The sequence below is a fragment of the Phalacrocorax aristotelis genome, chromosome 8 (genome assembly GCF_949628215.1).
Source record: "Phalacrocorax aristotelis chromosome 8, bGulAri2.1, whole genome shotgun sequence".
Classification (NCBI taxonomy): domain Eukaryota; kingdom Metazoa; phylum Chordata; class Aves; order Suliformes; family Phalacrocoracidae; genus Phalacrocorax; species Phalacrocorax aristotelis.
The window spans coordinates 13,293,910-13,318,473 of record NC_134283.1 but is presented as its reverse complement, the minus strand read 5'-3'; the positions used below and the strand labels follow the sequence as shown (position 1 = coordinate 13,318,473).

At 38.1% G+C, this 24,564-nt stretch overlaps 1 long non-coding RNA gene across 1 annotated transcript; it reads left to right on the top strand.

Annotated features, from left to right (window-relative positions):
• The first annotated feature begins 177 nt into the window (after positions 1-177).
• On the top strand, positions 178-1,950 carry LOC142060742 (uncharacterized). The gene is made up of 3 exons (XR_012661902.1): positions 178-325; positions 842-925; positions 1,279-1,950. It is a non-coding gene; the product is annotated as an uncharacterized LOC142060742 (long non-coding RNA).
• The last annotated feature ends 22,614 nt before the right edge of the window (positions 1,951-24,564 follow it).

The following is a 24,564-nucleotide window of genomic DNA, read 5'->3' as shown; positions in this document are numbered from 1 at the left end:
CTAGACTACCAGCCTCTAGGGGAGTCTGCTTCATATAATTATCAGTATTCAAAGAATGATTGTAGATGTTGTAGCTTAACAGCAGGTGAATGGTCCTTATCTGAATATTAAATAAAGTGCAACTGGATTTCTAGGTTATCTCTGGCTAAATGTTTGCAAAGTCATTAGTGAAAGCATGCAGCTACAATCCCAACCACTCTTCTTCTTACAAAGGATTTCCGCTTTTGTTTTTAAATCCTTTACAGGATGAATTGTTCATCTCGCCTTCCTATTACACAGTCTTGTCCCTTGGTTGGACTACCAGCAACATCAAGGTAGCTGCCTTGTAAGTAGTACCTACACTTTTTTAAAATTATTATTATTATTATAATCCTAAACAACAGAAGAAACCTAGGGAAGAGTGACAAAGAGGAAGATTTATTATTTCCTCTAATGACTATCAGAGCTCTGAGTGTTGGGAAAAGGCTTTTTAGTAAACTGCTCCTTGCCCTCCCAAGTTCTGGGAACTTTAACTCTATATTCCTTTTCCTTATTGTATGATCTGAGAGAAGCTTTATGTATTCATTTAGTAAAACCCTTTTATTACTGTTTTAAGATGGGGGATTTAATATACTTGAACACTGTTTTAGTAGCTTGGTAGTGGATACTATGTGAGTATAGTAGATACTAGTTGTGAGAAAATGTATAGCAACAGAGAAAAAGAACAAAAACACCCCCTGCTGAGCAGAAAGGAACAGACCAGAACCAGCATAGGAAAATTACTGGAGATAAAGGAGGAAGAATTACTGTGGGACTATATAACACAAGATTTTTGAGGCACAACTTGTGTTTCAATCCTTAGATGTGAAGAGCACAGTGATCCTAGTGATCCTGCTGGAGAGCCATTTTGAAGAGGAATTTTCAGGATGACATACTCTACAACAAGGTACGTAGGCTAGGACTTCAGCCACATCCTTTGCCAAGCGCCATGAAAGCTTTACACCCACTAAGGCCTGGACCATCAGTGGCAAAGCATGTTATCACAATAACTGCAAATATTTTATTTTAATTGAATATAAACATAATTTATTATTAAGTTGGATATTATTTAAATGAATATTAAAAAACCCAAACAAACAAAAGCCCCAAATTAAGGCATAACTACAAAAAGCCTTATACTACTTATTTTTACATGGAATCCCATTTATTCTGAGCTGTAACACATAATGATTTTTCGTCATGACATAGGCTATCATCTTTAGTTTTAAAGTACTATACCTCTCATTGCTGTTGTTTCAGGCTTCTGCAGACTCAGGCAGCTGTTACTACACCTGTCTACAAGGATTTCTGCTCACCTTTGCAGAAATGCAAAGTAGAAACATGTATTCAAAAAGGGAGGAGGGAAGAATACTGAGCACAGTTTTGTGTTTAGCTCTGAATTATGCCGCAAGCCATGCAGTCTCAGGGACTAGGGAATACAAGGGACTCTGCTACAAGCCAGAGTCCCATTTCTTTCAGTAACAAGAAATAGGGAGACCTTTTTTCTAGCATGTGACCACTTCTATGTATTTTTACTTAAAATTATGGAAGAATGTAAAGCTCACAAGTTTTGGAAGTGCACTGATTCACACCCTTCCATCAAGAAATGGATATTCAGTAGCTCTCTAACTTTTCTAGCTTTGTTCCTTGGGACATCTGTAGTGGCTGTTACTGTGCACTCATTCTGGGCTTTGTACCTATGCTACAGTTGCCAACAATTAAGGAAACAGAGCCTAGAGGCATGTGGTTTTTTCCAGTCCCATATTCTTAAGTATAATTATATGAAAGTGAACTGCACAATAATTACAGTATTGGTTCTGGTATTCCTGTTTTCATAACGTTAAAAAGAAAAAAGAAGAATCCGACTAAGCAGTGCTTTTTGGTTGTGTTGTGATGATCTTCTGTTAAAGGGAAGGGCTCTCGCACATTTAAGCAGGAGTCTTTAGTTACCGTTTGTGGACTCCCTTCACAGAACCAGAAGTTCTCTATTTTGACTGGAACAAACTGCAGAAGTTAACAACTGTTTCTATTTGTCATTTTTATGTGTATATATATTTTAAAAAAGTAAAAGGTTTCAGCCAAAACTGTTCTACACAGTTCAGAACCCAAATTTCCATTCTTGCTCAAGTGTGGGTCACCAGGATTAGTTCTGTCCTATACTTAAACATGTCCATTTTCCAGTGATGCTTTTTAGCAATACCTGACCTAGTTATTTGTATTAATTTCTATTTTTATAATCTCTTGAAGCACATACACACCTCCTGATTTAAAAATAAGCCCTTTAAGAGGCCATCTGCACTTAGAAGCCAATGGCCAAATCCCAATCCATCTGAAGCTGGTGGAAATTTTGACATTTATTTCAATGGTGAAATCATAATTTGGTCAAAGTGTACAGTAAAGGGGAAGATGATTTGCTTAGGGAGTGATGAGGGTTGGCTTTGTCCCTGTCATCAACCACATGCTGGCTGATTTAAGAATGAATCTTGGACCTGCTCACAGAGGCAATCTATCATTAGACCAGATGCCCTTGTTCAGCTAGGCAAAGCAGTGGGACAAACACAGGAATGTAATGGGAGAGCAAAAAAATACTATGCTTTAGAGAACCTGAGAACCTCTCATGTTTACGTATCATATCCTCAAACAACTTAAAAAAGCAGTGAGTTAATCCAGCATATGGCTCTTCTGTAGCTGATTGACTGAGGCTGGACATTGTGGTCTTTATTCTTAGCTTTCACCAATTTCAGTGACAATGTTTGCATGCAGAAGGGCTGAACAGAACAGCCAGAATACATGCTAGCTGTAATCTTAGGTTGACATATATGCTTTCCATCACAGATATGGATTCTTGACCGGAATTCTTGACCATTCTTGATTACTCCAGCAGGTGCTGCCAGGCACACAAGAGGACAGCTTTCTGAAACACAGTCAATAGCTTTATCTGAGACCATCTTGTGGTTTTGGTCTCCTAAGCAGATCTGTGATTTGGCAGAGTTTTTAAATATGTGTGGACTAAAACACCTCCAGCAATGCAGACCTAGTTTCAAGCACTATGGTAAATGCTGTAGTACATATTTAACAATTGTATACTATTCATATTAGGAATGTAGTGGTTTCTAAGTCTATAGAACACACTTGTGTCAAATTTCTGATGGAAGAAGATTGTGAAGATACAACCTGTGCTCTGGCTGCTTGGTTCCGGTCCAGAAGTGAGAAGAAGTAACAATGCTTTTTCAGCTCCCCTTGTGCAGAGATCTTGACAGGCATGGACCTGGTCCTCTGCTACCCCTGCCCAGCCTCTCTCCCTGCTGTCTGTGATGTAGGTTTGGGTAGGAAATGCAGTGAGGGCAGACTGACTACATTCTGGATTTAGAACCCACCAGCCAGCCCAGCAGAGACACAGTCAGTCCCTATAAACTGCAGCAATTTTCATAACGCAGTGGGGTGAGCCCTGATCCAAAGCCCTGAACCACTGGTGCTCCCCTGACTCCTAATGAGTTTGTGTCCAGGCACTTACAGCCCTCAGCCTTTTCTATAAAGTCAGAAAGAGGCCCACAGCAGGTAAATTACTGTGAGTCACAGAAACATTCTTATAGAGAAGAGGGTGTGAGTTATGCAAATATCTACTCTATAAATCTGTTATGTGGCTTGGGAGAAAAAAAAAAGAGCCACTTAAAAATTTGCTCCAAAGCTGGACGCAGTATAGTTTTGTTAGTTCAAAGAAATGGAGCTAACTTTATTGTTAATTGTGTTTGGATCAAAGAAAAATTATGAAAATAAACATTAGACAGAATGATAATCAACACTGGAAAAGAAATGTTTACTAAAGGTTTTCTTCTGTGTTCTCTTACCAGCATTAATAATATTTTCTTTTTCTAAAGTTTTCATGCTTCCTTCAAAGAGATTGATTTCAGTAGAAAGAACAAACATATGCAAATAAACTGAATGACGTTATACCCCCTGCCCCTATCCCCCCAAACTGCATCAGATAATTCCATATTGTTACTCTGTATTACATTTTTATCAGTTTTTTGTCTTAATCAGATATGAAGCTCTTGCAGTACATCTCTAGAACTGGGCTGTGACCCTGATGTGACTCTACAGCACAGAACCAGTCTTAACCCTGCTCTAATCTAATAGTTCAAATTTAACGGATTTGTTTTTTCAGTGGAAATAATGGCTCCCTGTCACAAAACAGAGCCGCAGATTACATATCTGATAAATGGCTTTGGCATGATTTTTTCATGTAACACACAATTAACAGTGGTTTTCATAAGATTCATGGTTTAAGGATTTGGTGAAAGCATTAATAAGTTCATTACTATGTATTTTCTTAAATTTTTTTCTACATTTCTGCTAGTGCTTTAAAAACTAATAATACTTTGTTTAGAAAGAGCTCACCTAGCTTTCCAGTGTTAATTTAGCCTCAAAACACTATACTGAAATTATTACCACTAAGTGCTGATGTTGTTTATTCATGAGGCATATAATTATAATTGATAACCCAAAATGTAAATAGGGTAATTTTGATTTTATAAGGTACCACCCATACAGATACTGAAAAATTCCACATTATAGCTATAACTGTTTTTTGTCATGCCATAATCCCCTAAACATTATCAACTAATTAATAGGAGATATACAGTTCTTCTATGGATAGTATTACATATTTTAAAGGAGTTATTATCTTTAGTTTGGTTTTGAAATCACAGTTCAGAATTGCTCGTGCTGCCTTCATTGGTTATCTTCAGCTCACCCAACCACCGGCCTTACACTGCTGTGTGTTGCTAGCTCCTAGCATTTACAATGAGGTAATCATCACCTTGTAGTTCATTGGTGTGAATGCTGGTCAGATGGCCTGTATTTTATTAACAGAAATAGGGTCACAAGTCAAATACATGCTTGGGGTCAGTGAGCAAATACAAAAGAAGATTAGAGGAACAAAAAAATGTGACTGGAGGGGTAAAACCCCACTGGGGGTTAATCGAGCAGAAATGTATCAAAGAATGTAAACTACCCTTTCTTTTGTTATTCATCGTACAGGAGTAGTTCCTGTGTCCTGCTGATTCCAGTTAGATAGAGCATCATCTCCAGAATGCTATGTTTTAATGATCTCTTTGTACAGAGCTTTACAGAGGGACTTCCAATAATACTAGTACTTACTGCTGTTATTACTGCTACTACTACTAAAACAATAACAAGAATTAAAAACACCTAGCATAAATATATAAATTACAAAGACTTGCTTCACCTAATATTATACTATACAAAGACTGCCTATAAAATAAGAGAAAAATAGCATTCAATGTCACTTTTCTGGATTCTCTTCTGCCTTCAAGACAAAAAGGCTGGACCAAGAATTAACTTCACAATTATACTGATTTAGCTCCTGCTTGCAACGCAAATGAATTAATAAAAATATTTCTGAAGAGATGGTTTTGTATTGCTAGAGTTTTAGTTTTTCTAAGAAAGACTGTCCTTTCAAAAGACAGAACAACAAAAAAAGAGCTAGCATCCCTGATCTGCACACTAAGTACTGGACTTGGTAGGGCTCAAATAGCAGCAGTCAAGAAAAATCATAGGGTACTTACCAAGCGGCAGCTGATTTTCTCTTCTGATACATGTTCATCGCTCTTTCTATGACAAGAAGTAGAATATTCTGCCGTATTTGAACTACGCACATTTGTCTAATTCTTTAAAATCCCAGCAGTAGAAAGATTCCCTTTTCATCAATTTCCATTTATTATGCTTGTAGCTACATATTGTAATATGAGTTCTTCTATCCATGTATACTGCACATCTATAGATTTTATGTTTTCACACATCACATGAAAAGCATATTTCAAAACTATTGCATTATCATGTGCCAGAATAATATTGCTAAGGGAATGCAGACACATTATCAAATGTACAGTATAAAGCAAGGAAGTGAGAGTCAGGAAGGAAGGAATCCTTAGTCCTATGACTACATGCCACTGACTTACTGTGCAATGTTCATAAAGTCTCTTAATCTTATTTTGGCATACTTTATATATAAAATAAGCAATATGTCCTTCTGCAAGGCTGAAATAAATGTTAACTCATCCAATCATGCCCTTCGGGAGCAAAATTGGGATTTCTGTCATGAACATCAAGATGAGCCAAGCCAGGCTCAGAGATTGTAAATCTTTACATTCCAAAGAAAGACACTACACAGATGAAAATTTCATGGCCAGATACAAACTGTGGTAGACTACTGAAGGATTAATGTGAAACAAAATACTGTAAATGTAAGTATTCCTTGAACTGAAATCGAAGGCTTCCTAAATTACCTACCTAGCTATCTACATGTGTTTTCCCATACAATTAATTTTCACACATTATAAACCTCCTTCAGGATTTTATGTATTTGATCCTGTATCTTATAGCTTATATATTGTCCCTTAAGTTTTAAACTAAGTATACACTTAAGTGTTCTGCTGGGTCAGACTGCACAGCATTTTGCAGGATTAAGCCTTCATAAAGCCACATGCAGGATTTTCCTCCTTTTTGAGCAGAGGGTACTATAGTGTGTACACACTATGTCTGACCAAGCAGCCAAGTTGTGGACACCCACATAGGATTTTCTTTACAGACCTGACCTTAAAAATGGAAATATCTATCTCCTCCAGCTGCACTGGTAGACAATATTTACCCAATGACACAGATGTACAAGACCTTGTTATCAACTGTAGCTTTTATACAACTTACTTGTAAGTTAGTGGGTTGGAAATCACACGTTTTAGAAAATTTCTGAAGGATATGATCGTAATTTGTGCCTTAAAAGTTTTTATTGTTGCATGTTCATTACATATTTTAATATTACTTAATTTAAAAGGTTTTTAGAAAATACAAAATATCACAGAGTGAATTTAGACAGGCTTATAAAATAATAGTTATTTAATATACAAAAAAGCGTATACAAAAAAAGAAAAACTCTTATAACTACATTGATATGTAATTAATATATTTCTAAAAATACATTAGTTTAAAGCATCTTTCCAAAGTTTACATATCAGTCATTTAAGTCCTTTCTATGGAGTACAGTCCACTAAAACACAACATGCTGAAGTCTTTCTGCTAGCTGAGTGTAGAAGCAGTGCTTAGAAGAGTTAACTTTTTAGTAATGTGGTCAAAACACTTTAAGAAGTATCACTTTATGAAATATAATTAATTTCCTTTGCATCTGTATTTTGTGGAGAGGCATGCTATATAATTTGGATATCAGTGCTGACTCATATTGAGGTTTGCGTAATGCCAATGTGCCGTACTACTACTTAAAGGCTTGTGAATAAGAACTTTACTACAGTCACAACATATACATTGGGCTCATCTAGTAAATTGATCACTCAAATAAAATGAAAGGAATGTTTCTGATCTGCAAAGAAGATGGGCAAAAAGTAAGCCTGCTCCTCTTAACTCTGCAGTGGGGAAAAAACCGAACTTTGTTCTACCGTATTGCAGAGGTGCTTGTATTTCAATGGCAATTTATCAATCCTTAAATAGTTAAAGCTCCCAAGCAGTAAAAGCTTCCTAGACTTCCTAATCTAATAGCCATTATTTTAAATTTTTATTCTGTATTACTTACTATTTAGAAGCAAGAAAGCAACATAATTTCTTAAGAATTCTCTCTTCTGTAAGAACTGATGAAATGGAGTCCAATACTACTAATTTTGTTCTTCCTCATGGTGGTGTAAAAACAGTGCAGAATCCCAGGTTAATGTATCTTAACATTTCTTACCTAATCTAATAGATAGCACTGTGCAGCAGCAACAGGGCTGTCTTAAGGTGAGGGTATAGCAGCACCGGCCCTTAAGGGAACACGTTCTCCTTTTGGCATCGGAGCACCGTACATGCTTCTGCTGTCAGTACCATCACCCTGCCCACTGCTGACAGTGCTGGATTGGAGGCACAGCTCTGCCTGTGGTGCCCCCTCTAGCCCCAGTTCAGGTGTCTTCCACCCTGTGGGGAGGAATTAAGAAGCTTTCTCTGTGCTCCAACCACCACAACTGCTGCAATTTGTCTTCACAAGGGATATAAAAGGCCTCTCTGCTTCATCCCCCAACACCAGATGGGTGGGAGAATCTATCCCAAGGTGATGGACCCAGCTCCATGGTGAGTCCCCATTTTTCTGGGTAAGGTGTGCCATGTATTCCCAAGACAGTGGACACGTGAAGATATTTAGCACCCTGTGGGCCTATCACAGAAGTGAATCTGAAATAAGCTTCACACTAGCTTGTTTTCAAAAGTTTACCTTGGCAAGTCCAAAGCACAAGCAGGAGCATTTAAGACTGCAGATCTAAACTCGCATGCTGTTATTGCTAAACATTAAACCCTAAGGTCAGAATTCAGAATTCCCACAGTCAACCACTCTGACTCAAAAATACATCAATATATTTGCTAAATGGAAACCATACTCACATCACATCTTATCATAATGTCACAAAACGCATAAAATTACAAATCAGTTTTAAGGCAAAATACATGACAGCAAAATATAAGTACACAAAAACTACATTAAATATCAGTCTTCATTTGTCCCTACTACTTCAACTTACCTCTCAGTTCAAAACTACTTACTGCAGTGCACAGCTTGAGATAGTCTAAGATCCATTTTAGAGTGGACTGAAATATAAATGACAGTTCGCACTACACATGAACATAGACAACTGTATAAAATATTTAAATAAAGACAGAAAAGAACAGAGGAAACCAACAGAGCCTTTGGCAGACCCAGCCTTTGGGAATTTAGCAGCTTGAGATTCATTGCAAATTTCATCTTTAATGTTATTTTTAGTTCAATATTTTGTAGCACTCAGAAGTAAATCTTTGTGTGCTGTCTCTCCTCCTGCTTGTGCTGCTTCCTTTTCTGATCTTTTTTTTTAAAGAAACCTAATATATTTTCAATACAATTGATTTGTGACATGTTTTGCGATATTTGTTAGTTATCCTGTTTCTTCATACAACTCAGTGAAAACCATTACACTGTTGTTTCTTTTCACATGCTGAATATTGATTGTTGTAATGATATAAATGAGACCCCCCAACAGTCTTTGTTCCACCACACCTTGTGTTATATTGCATTCTCTTACATTAATTTTGATTCTTGGGTGAGGATCAAACTCTTTTTTTAACCTCTCACCACTGCTCCAAATACTGCTACACACAGTGCATTTTCAGAGCACTTTTGATTTTATCCTGGAATCTGTTCTTTTTCTCTCTGTAAAGCAATCTGACCGGAATCATACAAAATAATACAGAACTGGAAGGTGGTGCAAAGAGGTGGATAACTACCATCTTCAGGAAGATGGAAACACTGGTTCTGCCTCACATTGTCTCTCTCACCCTGTCTTGCCCTACGCAGGTTGAAGTACAGTAGATCAGGGAAAAGAACAGATCCTTCTGCAGTGCTTTCTGCACACAGGACTGGTCCACCAGCTCCCTCAGGGTCACCTACTCTGTTGCTGTGCCATACAAGCTGATAGTTATTGGCTCCTTCTCTAACTGAGCAGAGACCAAAGAGGCCAGGAAACTAAAAGTGTATTACACTTTTGTGTATTTTGTGTATTACAAGTGGATTACCACAGGTCAAAGCAGGATGCAAAGTAACAGCATGTGAGCTGCCCCACAGCTAGCATCCATATACATGCTTTCACTCAGCACCAAATGCAAGATAGCTTACATGCAAGTGGAAAAGAAACAATAATATTTACATTGGATACTGGGGAGCTGGCATGTGAACATGGCAATTACTGAAATTTCTGAGAAACTGAAAGTTCACACCCATGTCTACTCCATTGTACATTGCTGCCTGTCCACACTCAGGTGTCTTGTTCAAAGTCAAGTCCTATGTTTTTTTAATTGACTTGCCAGGCCTTTCCCATTCCTCCTGTTGCAGAGAACTCAATGAACATACTCTCCATTACTATACTTACAATTTAATAGTTATGCCACAGATCATGGCATTACAAAGAGACTTTTTCACATCCCATGGAACTGACAATAGCACTGTGATGTGACATGGGAAGGGAACCATATAGGAGATATAAAACAAGACTAAGGCTACTTATCTGTGCAGTATGAATACCATAAAACTACTTCTGCTTCAATTAATTCTAATTTCATCAGGCTGCAATTGGAGTTGGGAATTTTTTCCTTTTTTCATGGAAGGATTCACAAGAGGAGGAGGATGAGCTTGCCTGATCATAAGGCTTTAAAACTGCAAGAGAGCTTTTTTTATTATTATTTCAAAAGCCTTATTTCTAACAAATAGAGCCATTATTCAACAGTTCCCACAAATGCAAGGACTAAGACTCCCAATTAAATGACCAAGCATCAGTCTTAAAACAAACAAAAGAAGTACTTTATCCTCACAGTGCATAATGAAATTACAGAACTCATGGCCACAGGATGGTGCGGAGGTCAAAAGTGTAAATGGACCATAAAAGGGATTACACAAAATCATGCAGACGAAATCCATTGCTAGCTACTAAGCATGATGATTAAGATAGAGCCTCCAAATCAAAATGTCTAAGATACTGATCCTCAGAGGGACAAAGCACACAGGGGAAGAGATTGCTCTATATGAACAATGTATCAGAGTTCATTCATTTTTTTCCCTGCGCATTTGCTCCTTCTCACTCTCAGAGAGAAGACACTGGTCTATACGGACATTTTGACTAATTCAGAATGACAGCTATTGCATATGTTCTAAAGTTTTCAGAAATCCTAAATCATTTTATTTGAAACTGTATGTTTTAGAATTTTTTCCATTTTACATTCAAGATAATTGTAAAAATGCCTGTAAACAGTCAAATAGAGGGTAAAAAGAAACACAGGTACCCAGAAAAGATGGAGACTCAGATTTCAGAACATTTTCCATGACAGTCATATTTTGCCATATAGTTGTGCTTCAGGATCTCATTTTGCACTAAAAAAAGAATTATTTCCATCCCATGGTTGCAAAAAAGGAAGTTAGTGATACAGAAGCCTATGCAGAAACCTTCCTAAGTCTGCTACGAGACTGAAGCATACCTGACAGTTGAGAACCATCTTGTAAATCTGAAATAGGTCCCTGTGGCTCCTCCAGTGCTGAAACGACTGCTCTCCATCACTTTCACTGCATTGAATCATTTGGGCCTCTCCCTTTCTGTGTGAGTCAGGTTTTGAAAACTGAGCCTCCTCTAGCCTGTAGGATTCATAAACACCTGCCCCATTAACTCAGTTGCGCTATTTGTCTAATGACAACCACAAGTAACGACCTGGCTCAAGTCATGTCAATATTCTGCCAAAAACTACCATTTTGCCCTCTTAGCCACCTCCTCCCACCCACCTGTAGATTATGGAGCAGTGGGATAGTTGCCAGAGAAATGCAATAAAAAGTAGGAAATTACATATGCAAATAAAATTCCCTTACCTAAGAGCCCTGTACATCAGATCTCTTTGTGTTGCCACCTCACCCACCATCAACTCCTTTAATTCCAGCACTCGTTTCTCCTCTCAGTTTCCTTTGCTGCCCTTTTTCTTCACATGTTCTACTTTTTTTTTTCCCTTTTTTTGTGCCCTAGTTTTTTTCTTTGGCTGAAAATAAATAAATGAATGCTTTCATAATTTTCCCTTGGTTTAGAGCCAGTAAAGCATTATGGTGTCACTTTACCATTTCTGCTTCCTCTTCCCAGTTTTTCTGCTGCTACTTTTGTTGTTGTTTTCTACCTTTTTTCTGGCCTCCCTCCATAGCAATCACTCCCTCCTTGCAAGTACTCCCTCCTCAGTGACTTCATATCCTAAACATGTAAGGCAATACTGTGCACTTCTGATGGAAAGTTTCTAGACGCATGGACATGACTTCAGGGAGAAGCAGGGACCTGAAATGGAGTGAAGCAGAGTCCTATTCCAGTTGCCAGGGGGAAATATCCCCTCCTGCTTAATTTTAAGCCACTTATTTTACTTCTATTTATTTGGCCTTCCAAATGCTCTAAGTCTTTGCCTACTGAGTGTACTTACAGGATCCATCCCTAAAAATCTGGAATGTTTATCCTCATGGATATCCCTCCTGCCAAGAGTACACAATATTAGGAATAGCACTCTCTGTTTTAGCTTATAGTTGCTCACATTTTCCTGATACTTAAAGCCACTCTGCAGAAATGTCAGTTGATCCAAGCAGCTAAGTGTGCTGCTCTAATTGCTGCATGATGTGATTGGACTGCACTTGCTGCGGGAGAGCTGTAAGGCTGTGCAGGCTGCATGTGAGGCTGGCCCATGCTAAGCTACAGTCCTTTGCAGCTTTGCAGGGTCATGTTTAAACATACAGTCACTATACACACATGTCCCTCAAGGTCTAAATATGCTATAAACCATTCAATGCATTTCAAATCATCCCTATGCTTCTTTATACCTGTTAGGCACACGTACATTCAAGACTTAAAGGGAAAAACAGTATTTCAGGTTTGTGTGATAACGTGGTGAAAAAATGGAAGCAGCATGAGCTTTAGTATATATTTTCCATGCTAAGAATTGAGAGAATGAGGGATTAGATCTAAAGTAACATCCAGAGAATGGGAAAGAGCCTGACTAGCTGAGAATTTCATGCTGTAAACATTATTCTAGAAATAATCTATTTGTGTTTCTGTTCTTTACCTTTTTAACAGCACAGTTACCCATGACAATATCATCGGAACAGGATTTTTTTTTTAAAAAATGCACAAGCCACCTTAATGAAATGCCATCCACAGTTCAAACAACAAAACAGATTCCCATTTTGGGGGCTTCTCTCCATTTCTATTAATTATGAGGTTTTCTGTAGAAGAATTGTACAATATGGGGTTTTCCTGCTTGTTTATGACAAGTCATTCATTAAAGAAAATACTGGGAAATAATTTTCTGTGTCAGTGGATTCAGGATGCCATCTGGGAGCTGAAAAAAATGAACAGAAATCAGACAAAAAAAAAAAAGAAAGAGAGTAAAACCATGAAATTAGTTGCACCTACAGAAACCAGACAAATACTTTAAAAATCCCAGGCCATTCAGATAGGCTGTAATAATTGGCACATTGTCCATTTATACGAGTGATGCACTTACTCACAGGAGTGTTCGGTGGCTTCCTCCATCAGGCCCTTGGTGATTCACTCTCACCATTTCCCCTGGGTCTTCTCCCTGCTCTCCTGCTTCTCCAGAGCTGTCTGCACCCACTCTGGCCCTGGGCTCACCAGCACCACATGGATGGTCTTTGCCATTTCCTCCTGCAGCTTTTCCCAGCTGTCTGCTTACTGGCAGTTCTCCATTCCTCTCATTTCTGTTTTCAGTTTTCTGCTTCCTTCCTTCCTTCCTTTCCAAGGTGCATTCTAACCAACTATATAATATAAGGCTGCTGTGATATATTAGTTGGTCTCCTCCCTGGGTCCAAAACCAGCAGGTAGATCTGAAAACCGCTCTTGAAATCTGAGATCATCTACTCTGACTCCAATTCTAGGGTAATCTAAAATTCAGTGTTCATCTTTCTGGGGTCAGGTGGATGGGTTAATTTAGAAGGGGGATGCCTACATCAGCAGATAAGGAAATCACAACAATTTAGTGATAAATATATTAAGATGAATATGGCCATATGCCAATTTTTTCCTCTCATAAATAAGACTCTTGTTTACCAAATGTTCAATTTTGGTTATGTCACTATAAAAATCAAGCAGCTGGTAATTCAGGCTTGATTAGCAGGTCTCCAGTTTTGATTAGTAAATTACTGTAGTAATCAAGGTTAATTCTCATTTCAGAGGTACGCCACAGATTTTATTTCTTCCAGAGAAATGGATTTACCACTCTGGAGAAGGAATATTTTAATAAATATTACAAAAATATCCAGAAATAGAAATCAAAAGAAGATCCAAACATTTTTTGAAATATGGGGAACCAGAGCAGCAATGCTGTTCAAACATGAAAAACTTAATGTCCTAGGAATAAAATTTTAAGCTGCAATTTTGCAGATTTCCACATAATATATGTAGAGATTGCATTGCTAATTCCTTTTACCTAGTGTTTCTATTTCTATCTTTAAAAATTGTTTTCTTTGTATCTTCATCTTTCATTTTAAAAGGAAAAAAGTACACTAAGGGGCTTAAAAGAAACCCAAGAGACAATTATTAGTACAAAGATAAACAGTAGAATGGATTCTAACTGAGCCAGAAAACATCACTGTAGAATTTACATAAAATTTAGTTTTCAACCAAACATATTGCACATCCAGTTCCAGCTCATCTCATAATGAATATTCAAGCTTTCAAATGACCCACACGTCCTATAAATGAGCAAGAGTCCCCAAAAGCCATCATTGTTGTAGAAGAGGCAATATATTAAAGAACACTGAGAATTTTTTAGGGATCATTTTTCCATGAAACTTTTACTAAATCTTTAGCCTGCAAATCCTGTGATTATTTGAGCCGTACAAGCCTGTCAGGGATTTGAGGCTGGATAACAAACTCTTGTATCAGTTTTAGTTAGGATAATATTATTATTTTTTAGTGAAAATTCTGGGTCAGATTCTGTGTATCTCTTTCACATCACTCTTGTATAATTAGAGAATAAATTATCTAAAATAAATATGAATATTTGCTTTATCTACTCAGTACTCCATGCTTTCCTCAGATACGAAAGCATGGGCAATTTTCAGATATACCATAGTATTCCACTCAAAATATTGAGATCACTTTTTCCCCAATAACACAGAAATAATTGACTGAAGAAGCCCCAAAATATATGGGTACACAGGCACATTACTGAGAATACAGTAAACACCAAATTCAGTATAAAGTTATATATTTCCGATGTCCTCTGAGGAAAAAAAAAGAAAACCTCAAACCCCCTTTTTTAAATAAACATGCTATGTCCTTTTGTAAAAGGCTAGGAGGGAACCAGGACTTTACTTCTGTTTCCATATATACGTTTTATTCCACTGGAACAATTTCGCTACACAGCTATGAGCACTTTCATTATGCCAATGGGAACATAAGGGGTTTAAATCAGAGCAGGATCAACTGTGCTTCTAATTCAGCATCTTGTTTCAGATGATGGCGAACAGAAAACACTTCAGAAGGGTTTCTTCCTAGTGCTAGGAAGTCAATAGCTGTCTTATGGTCTGAAGAAAGGAGATTCTTGCCCTTCTTGCATTTTCCCTATATAAGGAAGTCCTAGATATTTAACATTAGGTCTTATCTGCATGCTCATTTACAGACCAGCATCTAATGACCTAAACACTGGCAAAAGTGGAAAGCAACTTGATCTATGAACATTATTTAAGATTAAGTGTTAGCTAAAATAATAATCTATTGGAGTAGAAAGTAAGCATATACTGACTGGATTTACTGAGTATATTAAGGACTTGTCTCACTTCCACACATCAACAACTTAGGAAGCCCCACACTTCACAAGAGAAGAGGAAAAAGATATACCTTCAGGCAGAAAGCCTGTAAAAAAACCATTATCACTCTGGAAAAAATGTGTGTGCTTTTTCTAGTCTATCTTATACATGCAAGACAAGATTCACCTGGGGACGGGAGGGGTGGGGTATGGGAGGAGGCAATTATAACTAAGCCATTGCATTAATAGGGGACTTCCACAGATTTTTGGCTCACCTCCAGTAGTACAACAGCTCCTTGAATCTGGCAGATTTTACTCACTGCTTTTGCGCATGTTTTTATTTCTGGTTTTGGCTTTCGTCTCCTTTGCAGTTCTTCCAAGTTACATGGGAAGAAGCACACAGCTGTCATTCCTCAAGAACAGTACAGGAGACAGTGGCCTCTGTAACCACCTCTCCCACCAACAGTTATGATGCAGGCGTGTACAAATAGCTTGAGATTCTTCCCAAGCCACAGTCTTGGCCAAACTGATTGTTTCCCTAAGACCTTGGTGAGTTATAACTAGCGACTTAGGGCCATGGTTGCAGTATGGATAAAGCTAGATTTGAGGATATTCACATCATTCAGCATAAAATTCAAAACTAAAGCCCCCAGAAGACTGCTTTGTGTTGCTCTAGTGGGAGATAAAATCTCTGAATGGGAAGTAACAGCTACCTCTAGACCTCCTGGGCAAAGAAAGGGTGGCATACAACTGACTTTGCTGGTTATACACCAGCCTTTTGCCAACCTCCAAGCAGTCAGCATGAAGGAAATATCATGAGGGAGTCACTGCAGTCTTGTCATCTGTTGCAGAAAAATAGTTTTCTTAGAAGCGGCCTGGCCTAGTGTAAATGAGAGAAGCCATAAGGTTTCTGGAAAGGTATTTATTTTATCCGCAGGTAGGATTGCATTACTGAATGTGATAGTCTCTATTTAAGGTGATTAATAATATGTTACATTGCTTGTTTTGAATAAAGACTACAGGCCAACTCCTGCCCTGGCTCAACTCCCATTGAAGTCAATTGTTTAGCCTGAAAAATGGATTACAGGATGTGGCTATAATTTATGCATACAAAAATGCAGAGGATTTTACTTTAGAAACAGTAATTCTTATTTGTGTACACTGCAGTAGTGCCTAGAACCCAAATTTGTTGTGCAGGACAGTACCCAAATGCACAGGGAATACAGGAAGGTCCCTACCCCAAAGAGTCTTTAATCTAAGCAAAAGACAAGAGACAGCAAACAGATGGGGAAGGGGGCAGAAATGACAAGGTAACTGGGAGATAATTATGATCACTATGCAGTCACAGCACATCAGCTGCTTAAGCACTATCATTTTTTTTAAGGTGTCACAGCAGAGGAGAGTTTTAAGGGAGGATGTGAAGAAGGGCAAGTGTAGAAGCTTGGCAGATTTTTATAGGATTGGGTCCTCACAGGAGAAAACAAAATGAGTATGGTTCAAAATTTAAGACATTGGTGATGAAATCTTTGTGAGTGGTGGATGCACATCGGTCTGTCAGTACTTCATGGATGTGGTAGGGACAAACAGTCTGGGGAGAGTTTATGTGGGCCTTAAAACACCCATAGGACATTTTTAGCTGCAAGGAAAAAGAAGGAGCCAATGAAAGGGTGCATGGTGGAAGAGGGAGATGATACAATATTAAATTCGAAAATGCACCCCTGCAGCAGTGTCAGAATGAATGGGCAAGGTATCCATCTGCCAAGGCCAAAGCAACTGAGACTCAATGCTGGGGTTCGAATGAATGAGTTGTGCTGGTCGAAATGTTGGAATGTAGAGGTGAAGTACAAGAATCAGATGTCCTAGCAAGCACAAATCTAGAAAGATGTAGAAAGACATAATGTCTAGAAAGAACTGGGCCTAGAACCTGAGGTGATGGTGCTAAATACAGTGGTCACACCTTTAGTTTTTGTTTTGCAAGATGCTGCTGGTATGAAAGCGAGTCCCTGTACTTGGAAAGGGGAACACTTCTGAAACTGCTTGCATCTGACAAAGCAGAAAACTCTTTTGGTGGATGAGCAAAGTATATGAAAAAGTAAGAAAAAGACATGACAAAAAGAACAAAAATTCCTCTTCAAAGGTTTTAAGGCCTTTTTTTGGCTTTTTTTTTCTCTACCACAAAGCTAGTAATTTGTACTACTACTCTCCCAAGCTCATTTTTCAATAAACCAATGAAAACAAACCTTTATTATTTGCCATACATATATGCTCCATTTTTGTGTGCCATTGTGGTACTGATTAAGAGAAGCTTAGGTGTGGAGCTGCTTACACATACTTGTAGGATTAACTTTTTGAGAGCCTGAGCATTTGCAACTCCAATCTTACTGTGGACAAAAATAGAACAGATAGTATGCATGCTACTGCAAAGCAATTTATATAAGTATGTTTAGGTGGTATCTAAATTACTGCCAGAGCTCTGACCTTGATTACAAATGATCATAAAGTAAAGAATACTTTGAAGTGCCCCAAATTGTAGATCAAAATGCTTGTATATTCATCACTTTGACTAAGATCCAGGCAAGATTTTGTTGGCTAATAGAGACTGTAAATTAAATAGAAAACAGGTCCAGTAAAGAGAGGTCATGCCTGCTTTTTTAAATGCTTACAGTCCTTTAGGGCAGGATGTCTGTGCTGCTTTAATTGTTCAGAGTTTCACTTTCTGCCATGGGAGCAGCAAATGTGCAAGCCTCTGTCTCATAATGCCGCAATATAAACCTCCATTTAAACTTGATGGGCCCCTTTTCATTGGAGTTTTATTTTCCAGGGACTTTTGCGATGTGCTTTTTTATGAGCAGTGTGAATTAGTACGATAGCAATATTACCTATGCAGAACTAACATGTCTATGTTTAAGAAAAAAACAACAAAATTAATATTTAAAAAAACCCAAACACCCAAAACATGAGCTACATTTTTCTTATTCTAATAATTAATTTCTTCTAATCTTCCTGACAGTCAGCATTTCTCTGAGGCATGTACTAACTATACATGATCTGATTGGCAAAATGTGAAAGTGAGCTAAATTTCTGTCTTATTACTATTTTGATTCTTCTCAAGTTTGTAAATCAGTGACCACTTAATGAGCAGTCCTAACTTTTGGGAGCATCAGATGCTTTCCTGATCTTCCTTCTCACAGTCTACATGGAGATGCATAACAGGCAACCTGTGAACAAGCTGTCTAGCTGTTCTTGATAGTTTGAAAACAAATATACTGTAGTATTATTACCCTATTGATTTATCATACTATCACTAGTAGTGATCTTACGAGCAGTGCTCTACATTCTCTAATGAGCAGCCTTTAGTTCACAGAATCACAGAATCACAGGTTGGAAGGGACCTCAGGGATCATCTAGTCCAACCTTTCTAGGAAGAGCACAGCCTAGACAAGAGGGCCCAGCACCCTGTCCAGTCGACTCTTGAAGGTGTCCAATGTGGCCGAGTCAACCACTTCCCCGGGGAGATTATTCCAATGGGTGACTGTCCTCACTGTGAAAAATTTTCCTCTCGTGTCCATTCGGAATCTCCCCAAGAGCAACTTGTGTCTGTTCCCCCTTGTCCCTTCCATGTGACTCCGTGTAAAAAGGGAGTCTCCATCTTCTTTGTAGCTACCCCTTAAGTACTGGTACATGGTGATGAGATCCCCTCTGAGCCTCCTTTTCTCAAGGCTGAACAAACCCAGTTCTCCCAGCCTATCCTCATCTGGAAGGCTTCCCAGTCCTTTGATCATCTTGGTGGCCCTTCTCTGGACCCCTTCCAGCCTGTCCACATCCTTTTTGTATAGCGGGGCCAGAACTGTACGCAGTACTCCAGGTGTTCGAGGACTGTTTCCAATGAATCACGTTTACAGAAAGCCTAGGGTACCACTCAAAAGAAACACCTTTGGTGATCATGGCCTTAAAATATAGGACAAATTCAGACTCTTAGTCCTGCTGGAAAGTTGTAATCTACCCAGACGCTAAATGGTTTCTATATTTAAGTAAGAAATCATTGTGACTCACCACAGAGCAGGACATTGGATGGTCTCCGATTCTGTCACTTTGTTTCCCTGAAAAGGAGCCAAGAATTAAGATTTACAAAGCAGATTATGATTTTTATACATCTCAGTGCAAAAGGGTGATTGTTAGAGGAAAGTGAGCTGCTAGCTTTGCGTGATAGTCATGCAAAGGGTGTAAATGGAAGGGCAGAAAGTGGGAAATCTTGAATGGATTTTGTGCTAGCTGGGAAAATACCCCATCACGATTTATACTAAATTAAACTTTCAGTTGTACAAGAATCACTCTACTCTGAAGTGCAGATTTCTCAGGAATAGGCCAGAGATTAATTAAGCCATTAATAAGTGGGAGTCATGATATTATTTGGTAGAAGGCACTCTCTTGAGGAATGAGAGTGCAGCAGAAAATGGACAATAACCAGTACTTCATATTACAGCACAGGTCCTCTGTAAAATTCACATTGTTCCTAATGAGCTTTTTCCTATTATTTAAGCTGAGGGTTGGCCAGGTTCTGGTTTTAGTTACACCACTGTAAATCTGAAATAATAATATGAAAGTCCACTGAGTTTATAAGGATTTTATAATTTTGTAAAAAAGAGCTGGTCACAAATAAGACATTCCTATGTTCACTCTGTTTTGCACTGTGCTGTTTCTTTGTCTCCTTCCTTGTCACTTATTCTTCCTCAACCTCTGTACTTATTTTATTCCATCCTTTCCTGCCCATTCCTATTGTTATTTTTTATGGCTTTGAGTGGGTGGTTAACTGGCATTAGGAAGAAAAGCCGCACAGGAATATAACTGCATATAGTATTATCCAGAACACCATACCTCCTTCTCTTGGTTGCCTCAATGTCGTTATGAAACATGCTATATATTTATTATTTAAACAAAATTGAACAGTAGAAAAAAGAACATTGTGGTTTTTCTGAAGTGTTATCTATTACAAAATTCTACAAACACAAAAAAGGAGCAGTTAAATGAGTACCTTAATTTGCTTGCTATAGAGAAGCTGTTGCTATAACAAACATCAGCAAGACTTTTAAATCAGGCCTGTGGGACAAAGCATTCCAGTGTCGTTTTTACATTAGTGATTGCAGTTGATGTCATTTTCACAAAACAAAATTATAACCAAAATGGTTATTTCAGGTCAAAATGCCACAAAGAGTGTATAGATACATTTCCATCAATAAATCTGCCCTCTTCCTGCCCTAAGTGTTCAACCCCTTTTGATTGACGTTTTTACCACTAAATTATACTATGTCTGCTTCTAGAAGAAATGTCTCCATTACAAAATTAGCTAACCATCAACATAACATAAAATAGCTTCAACATGGTGTCATTTCACAAGAATATTGATTCTCACAGACTTACTGGATTAAATCCTGGTTTCCCATAAAAGGAGCAGCCGTTATGTCTTTGGTAGACCGAAAAATATATATTGCGGAAAGACGTATATTGAGGTGATTAAAACTTCATTGCTGAGCTGAGAAGCATAGGATTTTGTCCTGTGGTAATATGAAATAAAGAAAATGAACAAGATATTAATTTGAGATATACATGAGAATAAGGTTAAAACCCAGCTACTAGTCTGTCATTTTATTTTCCTCTGCTGGCAGGTACTTTTGACTATTGGTTGCAGTAGGAAAAGTCATCAATTATTCTAGATTGTCTACTGAGTCTGCCAAATTCTTTTCAAGACCTGTGCATGTAACTTTTCCTTGCTTCATTTTCCTCACCTTTAGTGCTAATAGAATTCCTCATACTTCACAGGATGTCATGAGTTTATAATAGACTAATACCTGAAAAGTCTTTGAAGTTCCTAGATAAGCAATGCTATTTAAGAGCAAATAATCTTGATATGCAGTTGTAGTTTCTTCCCATATCAAAATTGTAGAAAGGAAAAATAATTAGAGAACATTTTTTTTATCACCATCTCTACTTCATTTTTATAGAGTTGCCCTATATTTAGCATTAAAATAATAATGGGCTATACTCATTCTGGGCACAACTTCTGTGATTTTAATGAAATTACATTGGGGATAAATTTGAGCCAGTTGTTTGTGACCACTTGCATATCAGAGAATTTCCTAAAGGAGAAAATACCACCTCTATGACCACAATTCACTCTTGGTACATGCAATATTTTGTGTTTCAGCCCAATTTCTTCAAATACAGATGAAAACCAGTGTCTTCATTAAGCAAGGCCAATGTAAATTGTTGTATACACTGTACCATCTTGAAGACTCTAACCTGTTCAGGGCTAGTGGCATGCTCAGAGAGCAGGGGTAAGGTGAACAGCTGCCATATTTCTGACTTTTTATGAAGTGCTTTTAATCTCTGCCCATCTTAAAATAAAAGCCTTTAAAAATCCAATGGGTTCTGCACTCCCTTGTAAAGAAGAGCTAGGTAACATGCCAGTTCCAAGAAGACTAGCAGTAATGAGGTGTAGAAGACATAGGGGAAGCATGAGGTTGCTGGGGAAGTACCCACAGAGTTTTGCAATTACAATGTCAGTGAGTAATAGGCTTGTATTCCTTGAAAAGCAGCTACAATGGAAAAGCACCATCCCTTGACTGCAGCTTGTGTACGTTTGTGGAGGCAGGAGGACAAGTGGGATTCTGCTCAGCAGCTCCCTCTTATTCTGTCTCTGTGTGGCATGTGTATGAAAAAAGAACGTTTTTCACCTTGGGAGAGATCATGGTACATAGCTGCCTGTTAGTGAAGGATAGTCTGTCGCCATTCATCCCTGCCCATTAAGGCTTGAAGAGGACAATGTTACTAGTCTCTGCCCATTCAATCCTTTTTTGTTGGCACATTACTATTTTATCATTTTGATCTTCTCCTTACTGAAGATAAAAGACACCATGGGCAGGATTCATGAATGACTACTGTTATTTATCGACCCAGGACTTTTTGAACATTTTTTCCTCTCTGATTCATGAACCACTTTTCCATATTTGAAAAGAAGTTCATAAATCGTTCAGCACCAGCAGATAATAAGTTCATTTACATAAAAGGACTCATCCTGCCAGTCGCTGATAATGTTTGAAGCCAGAACCTTGTTGGCAAACAGGATTTTTACTGGTAGTGCAGGAAATAATATTTTGTTTATAAATTAATTAAAACATACTTTTCCCTCTTCTTTTAGAGCTGCTATAAGGACATTTTGTCCAGAAAAACCTTATGCATTTTCTCTTTTTTTAAGAAATGGCATTGCCCACAGTGGAAAGAGAGATTTTTGGTAGCGCTAGGAGTCAGACTTTTATGAGAGAGGAATGTGTTTTGATTTGTTTTCATATTTGAGTGAGGATTTCTTCTAAAGCCATTGGCAGATGCATTTCACAAGAATTTTTTTGAACATATTCTTTCCCTTGGATGTGTGTATGTTCACTCTCTCCCTTCCCAGGTTTCATTCTGAGTTTCAAATTCAAGTGAACTTAAAATCTCAACAAGAAACTCCCACGTTTCCTCTGGACTCTGGACTCGTGAACAAACCCACGAGTTTCACGTGATTTCAATGCAAAACTATAATCAGTCCCACATTTATTTTTGGAAAGGAGGGTTAAACCTGAATGAACATTTCCATAAAGCCATCAAGGGGTAGAATCTGTGAATGGGTGTTTAATGCCAGCACACACATGTGGGGGGTGTGTGTGTGTTTCATTATGTTTGAAGGCTGGGAACTAGTCTCCCTTCCACAAGACCAGATTTACATAATTTACTTTAATGGAGCTCCATTGGATCTACATTGCTGTAAGAGAATGAGGCTTTTGAAGCATAAGGGTAGGGTTTCACAGCACACTAACCCCTAACCTAAGTTGCAGGCTGTTGCTGTGAAGAGAAGCTTGCTCTCCCCCACTCAAAGCCTGATGGTCCTCGTATGCAGTAGGACAAATTTGACACAAATGTGACACATATAACACCCTCCCATGCATTTCTCTTTGGATCACCAGCCTGGCAGGGGACATTACCACACATCCCTCACCTCAGCGCTTTCCTGGTTAGTCTCAGACTCCTCCAGGTGACTCCATGCAGCCAGGGAGTTTCTGTGGCTCCTATAAAGTATCTTATCTCCCCATGCTCTGCTCATGGAGACTACACATCCACAACAAAGTTCAGTTTCCACTCCAGAGCCCAAGCCTACAAATTATGCACAGCAATAGCCAGCATTGCCACATGTAAAATCGCTTTTTGCATTCACGCCCAGCTCTTTCCAGCAAAAGCTACGTAGCTGAAAAGCCCCATGCATACTGCTTTTCTAAGTTACATAGTAGAACACTCAGATTTGCAAGGAGGTAAATGAAATAGCCACATGAACACTTTACACAAAAATTGGCCTAATTCTCTCTTAGTATTTCGAAAAAACGCTTGAGTGTCAAGTATCATTGGAAAAGAGTGGAAATTCTTCTTAGCTTGTTTATTTCTTTATGTACAGCTCCATTATCAGAAATTGTTATATGGGGTATGATTTGTTGGTTTATTCAATTTCTTAGTGCTGGAATTTGTCATTTGGTATTTGATTTTTATTTTTATTTAAGCTTTTGTTTGGCAAACACCGAACAGAGTGTTATCACAAAGAAAGTCCAGAAGTTGGAAATGTGTATTATTAGTCTGAGCTGCATAATATCTATGTATATGGCTTCAATAGGAAATATACTTTAATAAACAACAACAAAAGGTCTGAATTGTCTGTTCCTACTTTTGCTCTTAACTGGTGACATCTGGGTTCATTGGGATTGAATGAAACTTTTGTGTTTTTGAAAAGGAAGAGTTGGCTGACTAGTTATCTTTATACAGTTTAACTTCCTCTCATTCCCCTTCTCTTTCATTTTACTGTTTGAAGACTTCTAAGGTGTATATATAAGGGAGCCAAAAGAGGTCTCCACACAGTTCACTGGACTGTTCTGAGCTGTCCTACTTACCTGCAGCATTAACCTTGGCAGCTCACTTCAACTTTATGTCTTCATCTGTAAAAAAGAGTTAATGATACAGCTTAGAAAACTTTGAGATATGTTCACAAAAATCACTATATAAAGCCAAAATATTATATTATTACATTATTATTCAGATCACCTTTACTTTTGCATTAGTAAGACATAATTATTCAGAAACAAGCTTTTATTGGAAATTTGATATTCTTGT